At 40.4% G+C, this 6,000-nt stretch overlaps 1 long non-coding RNA gene across 1 annotated transcript in view; it reads right to left on the bottom strand.

Moving 5' to 3' along the window:
* Positions 1-2,297: 2,297 nt before the first annotated feature.
* The window catches only part of LOC103345158 (uncharacterized), a 143,719-nt gene continuing 140,016 nt past the window's right edge, over positions 2,298-6,000 (bottom strand). The window contains exon 3 of the long non-coding RNA XR_016226546.1: positions 2,298-5,594. This is a non-coding gene — a long non-coding RNA (uncharacterized LOC103345158). The remainder of the gene's footprint in view (positions 5,595-6,000) is intronic.

Below are 6,000 nucleotides of genomic sequence, written 5' to 3'. Positions count from 1 at the left end.
GTACTTTAATGTCCCTATCTTTCTCCAAATTAGGGACATTTTCTGCTGTTACTTCAATGAACAGGAGGTGTTCTAATTCATTCTCTCTTTCTACACCTTCAGTAACTCCTAATACACGTATGTTTGATCATTTGATAGTATCCCATAAATCTTGAACACTATTTTCGGTTTTTCTTTTTTTCCTCCAGAAAAATTTTATTTAAGGCACACAAACTGCATGCATTTCATAGACACAACTTTAGGAACATAGTAATTCCTTCCACCCTACCTGCCCTTCCATCCTCTTCTTCCATCTCTTATTCCCATTCTTATTTTTCATTAAGATCTATTTTCAATTAACTTTATACACATAAAATAACTCTAAAAATGAAATAAAAATAAAATGAATAGTGAAGTTGTATGGTTATTTTTAAATTCTATAGAATCGCTCTATGACATTTTAGGTCAACTAGCTATAAAGTTGGAGTATGCTATGAAAGTCAGAAAACTTCCATTTAACAATGCTCTCATATACTGTAGTTCCTAGCACCAATGAAAAACACCTCAGTGAATTTATTCAGCACACCTGATTTGATGTTCTATAGAACTGTACTCTCTGGTATAACTGGAAAAGAGGATTTAAGAAAGATAGATGCTCAGGCTGGCATTGTAGGTGCAACAGGTTAAGCAGTGGCAACTCCAACAGCCCATACAATTTGTGTTGCGGCTGCACTGCTTCTGACCTAGCTCCATGCTAATGTACCTGGGAAACCAGCAAAAGATTTTCCTAATACATGGACTCACATAGGAGACCCATAAGGAGTTTCAGACTCCTGGCTTTGGCCTGACCCATCTCTGGCTGCTGTGGCCATGTGGGAAGTGAACCAGTAGATGAAAGTTCTCTTTCTCTCTCTGCCTCTCCCCACTCTCTGTCAATCTGCCCTTCAAACAAATAAAATGACTCCTTTAAAGAAAGAATAATAGAGGCTAGCAGGTGGCATTTAACTATCAGAGGCAAGGTGATGTGATTACAGTTTTTATTTGTAATTTTCTATATTTACTAAGTACATTTCTGAAGTAACTACAGAAATTCCAGATTCCAATCTTTATTCTTGGCTGAAGTTTCAACCCAATGACTTTGAGGCAAAAGGGTCTGTAAAAATAACCACTATGAAGATAAGCCACTATGTTCCAATGGGAATGATGAATGGTGAGTCAATGAAAATGTAGCTTAACTTACACATTATATAAATATTATAAAAATTATAGCCATTATAGCAATATTGTGGTTCCTCACAAAATTTCTTTTTTAAAATTTATTTATGTTATACAAATTTGAAGTATTTCATATATACAGTTTTAGGAACACAGTGATACTTCCCATCCTACTCTCCCTACCATCCACGCTCCAGAACTTTTTTCTCCTCCCTCTCCCAATTTCAAGATCCAAGACAGGTCTTGAACCCAGATCCCATTAACTGAATGGAAAGCAGAGTCCCTAATAATACTGAGCCAACAGCAAGTATATTTAGAAACTTTTACTTTCCTCCTTCCTCAAACAATATTCTGATTTGGAAAAATTAATATTCAAACTTTACAAGTGCTTTAAGATATATAGTCTGAAACTGTTAACAAGGAACACAAATATCATTATTGTCTCTTGTTAGTCTGGGAGCATATGGAGGATAGGTGACAGATGGCTAGGTTATATCGTTCTCATAGCCTATCACTTCTATCTGTTAATTGTCATATCTAGTTTCTGTTTCCCCTGGAATTCAGTGGGAAATGAATGAAAACACTAGCAGCTAACAGAATGCTCACGCTTTTTCTTTCACATATGGACCAAGAGTCATTACAGCCTCCAATGCTGATGGAAGTCCTGGAAAGCAACTCCTTCACAAACAGTACATCAGGAGAAATGTATAACTAAGAGTTGTACAGATAATCCAGCCACAAGGATTAAAATTATTATTATATTATTATTATTATAGGATTATTATTATTATATGAGTTTTAGCCCTGAAAAATTATATTGGTTGTTGCAAATTATGCTCTAGGGTTATGCAGGTGCCCTCCTCAGAACACCACCGTGCTGATCTGAAGCCAGGAGCCAGGTATTATCCTGGTCTCCCCTGGGGTGCAGGGCCCAAGTACTTGGGCCATCCTCCACTGCACTCCCTGGCCACAGCAGAGAACTGGCCTGGAAGAGGGGCAACCGGGACAGAATCCGGCGCCCCGACCGGGACTAGAACCTGGTGTGCTGGCACTGCAAGGCAGAGGATTAGCATAGTGAGCCCCAGCACCGGCCAAGGAACAGGTTTTTTTTTTTTTTTCTTGCTAATACTATTTACATGAAGTCTGTAGTCCTTAAATAAATGGTTTCTTTGGGGGGGGGAATAAATTTTAAATAAAAAGATTTCTTCGGGAGTGCTCAAGTCACCCTTCTGCCCGTAGAGGCATGCCGACGTTTCCTTTAGAACATTCCAAGTCTCTGTGAGTTCAGATGGGTAGTGGTCAGGGCAGGTGAGAATCTCACTATCAGGAGGACTCTCACCCAAAAGTATTGAGAGTGACACTTTGCTGTTGGACCAAAACTGGAGGCACAAGGGGCCAATGTGGTTAGTTTCCTGATCAGAAACCAAATAGTTATGGATTAGTTCCATTTACCACAAACTTTTTGACATGCCCCATTTTTAGTGTATGGTGAAATAAACATAGTCTAAGGATACAGGATGCTGAGTCTTAATTTAAACCACCATCCCAACCAAAATAGTTGCTGGAGAGTTCCTATCATTCCAGGAAGTATCTCCCTTTCTCTGTTCTCTATTGCTTCACTCCCACATCATGAAACCAGTGATTACATGACTAACCCTAAGGAGTCATTTAGACTATCCTAGAAATTCATTCAAATTGACAATTTGTTAAGAATTCCTTTAGGATTGATTTTTTTTAAATTTAATCCACAGTTCATTATTGATACATTTTATACAATATAGTCTGTCAATAGTTATTGATAGGTAAATATCAACATGTTAGCACAAGTTTATATTGATTATGAAAGGATTAGTTACTAGTTTTCGTTTGGCAGGATCACTATATAGAACTCTGTAGAACATGGCATTTATTTAACATCTAACGGCTGTCTCCATATTGAAAAAATCTCCAGGGCTTCAGGCTACCTGGCAGCTCTTGCTGCCAGGCAGGCAGTGAACCCAGGCTCCAGGGCAGTAGGGTCACAGGTCAGGTGTGCTGTCCACTATGCTTACAGTGGTGAGAGACCTGCGGAATCCTGCCATGAGCACAACAAAAGATGTGCTGCATTTCCTAGCTTGGGGACACAGACCAAAGAAGACCACGTCTCTAAATTAGCCCTGAAGAACTGAGCAACCTGCAGAATCCTGCTGATAGCATCCCTGAGCTTGTACTGCATTTCTCAACTCAGGGACATGGGCCAAAGGAGACCTTGTGTATGAATTTCCCCTGGGGTTCTCAGACTCTGTGAAGGTCAAACGGTTTACACACTGACTCAGGGACTAGTAAACATGAGGTACAGAGGAAGATGCCTGGGCACAGGGAAACTGAGCAAGAAAGCGCCCATGGATTTGGGCCTCTGACATTGATTCAAGGAAGAGGGAGGCTTAAATCATCTCAGACTGGAACATCACGCTCCCCTGAAGAAATCCCGAGCCAGAAGGATGAAATTTGAAGTATTTCATATATACAGTTTTAGGAACACAGTGATACTTCCCATCCTACTCTCCCTACCATCCACGCTCCAGAACTTTTTTCTCCTCCCTCTCCCAATTTCAAGATCCAAGACAGGTCTTGAACCCAGATCCCATTAACTGAATGGAAGGCAGAGTCCCTAGTAATACTTAGCCAACAGCAAGTATATTTAGAAACTTTTACTTTCCTCCTTCCTCAAACAATATTCTGAATTGGAAAAAATTAATATTCAAGCTTTATAAGTGCTTTAAGATATATAGTCTGAAACTGATAACAAAGAACACAAATATCATTATTGTCTCTTGTTAGTCTGGGAGCATATGGAGGATAGGTGACAGATGGCTAGGTTATATCGTTCTCATAGCCTATCACTTCTATCTATTAATTGTCATATCTAGTTTCTGTTTCCCCTGGAATTCAGTGGGAAATGAATGAATACACTAGCAGCTAACAGAATGCTCACCCTTTTTCCTTCACATATGGACCAAGAGTCATTACAGCCTCCAATGCTGATGGAAGTCCTGGAAAGCAACTCCTTCACAAACAGTACATCAGGGGAAATATATAACTAAGAGTTGTACAGATAATCCAGCCACAAGGATTAAAATTATTATTATATTATTATTATTATAGGATTATTATTATTATATGAGTTTTAGCCCTGAAAAATTATATTGGTTGTTGCAAATTATGCCCTAGGGTTATGGAGTTGCCCTCCTCAGAACACATTTCATGGAAAGCCTCTGCTGGGACTTAGATGATCAACAACCTAGCTTTGAATCTACTTACTTTGAAACCACAACTGAAGCCACTGATTCCTACGCCCACTGTGAAGTTCTTTGAATATGATGCATGTACAAGAACAGGGCCATTGCTACCTGACATTTTATTTCTGTTATGAGAAACTTTGGTTTCTGGGATTCTGGTGACCTAATCTGTGGTCTGAGGCTCTTTCATTCCAAGCCATTATACTCTCCCGCTTTTCACAGGAATCACATCACACCTGCATTGGTATCTGAGGGATCTCTGCTTCCTCTGCCATAATTATTATTCAAAGGTGTTTCTTTTTTTAAAGGTTTATTTACTTATATGAAAGTCTGAGTTACAGAGAGAGATAAAGAGAGGCAGAGAGAGAGAGAGGTCTTCCAACCACTGGTTCACTCCCCGGATGGCTGCAATGGCAGGACTGAAGCTAGGAGTCAGGAGCTTCTTCCAGGTCACCCACATGAGTGCAGGGGCCCAAGAACTTGGGCCATGTTCTAATGCTTTCCCAAGACATAGCAGAGAGCTGGATCAGAAATAGAGCAGCCAGGACTAGAACCAGTACCCATACGGGATGCCAGAAACACAGGCAGCAGCTTTACCCATACGCCACAGTGCCAGCCCCGCAAAGGTGATTCTTTCATATCTATCTGCTTCTCAAAAGTTCAGAACTGATAGGCAATGCTGAGAGTCATTTGAGGAAATAGCAAGTTGTAATGTTGGCAAAAGGTAATAAACAGGTACTGGCTCAAATGTGGAGTACCTTACCACGCTAACCTAGGAGAAGGATATTTTGAGGGGCAGTTTTTCATGTGCAATGAATTAGGCATTTGAAACATATGGAGGCAGCAAGCCTATAAGGACAGCAGTGTTTACTGGTTATCACTTAAATTATATTGATCCCTGGAGAGTAAAGACACACTGGGTAACTAACAGTTAAAGGCTAAGTGTCAGGGTTGGGGTGGGGGGTTTGGTTGCTTACCAAGAGGATTTTATCTTCTGCAGTAAAAGATCATTGCAGCTGAGGAGCAGTCAAAAGATGTGAGAGAGCCCACGAACTTCAGAGAGGTTTACATCCTTATTCAAGGCGAATCAGTTATGCCAAAGACAAGGCTAGTTTGGAGACCCTAGGAGAATAAAACATGGGATTGTAAGATCTGAGGAAGATTTGAAGATCTTCCTGAACCCTCAGGGCTGGTCCTCTGTGACCATCACATATAGCTAACCTATGATTTTGACCCTGTGGAGATATCAGTGGTGGGAATAGATGCAGGGTAGGCTCTGTGGCAAGCCCTAGAACAAGAATCACAGTGCAGTTCACGTGTTTTTGAAGCATGGCTGTGCCATCTGCTTTGAATTCCACATCTATTGAAAATGGCTGTAAGTGTGTTACTGGGCTCCAGGAAAAGTGGAATTTTTTTTATCACAGGGCTCCAAATGAACATGTGTCCTGAACTGTCCAGTATGAGCTGAGTTCTTTATGATCTGCTAAGTCATAAAATCCAAACCAGTTTGGCAGTAAGCCACACAATA

Source organism: Oryctolagus cuniculus, chromosome 20 (assembly GCF_051225735.1).
Source record: "Oryctolagus cuniculus isolate XC-2025 breed Fujian yellow rabbit chromosome 20, ASM5122573v1, whole genome shotgun sequence".
NCBI classification, from domain to species: domain Eukaryota; kingdom Metazoa; phylum Chordata; class Mammalia; order Lagomorpha; family Leporidae; genus Oryctolagus; species Oryctolagus cuniculus.
This window is presented reverse-complemented; position numbering and strand designations above follow the sequence as displayed.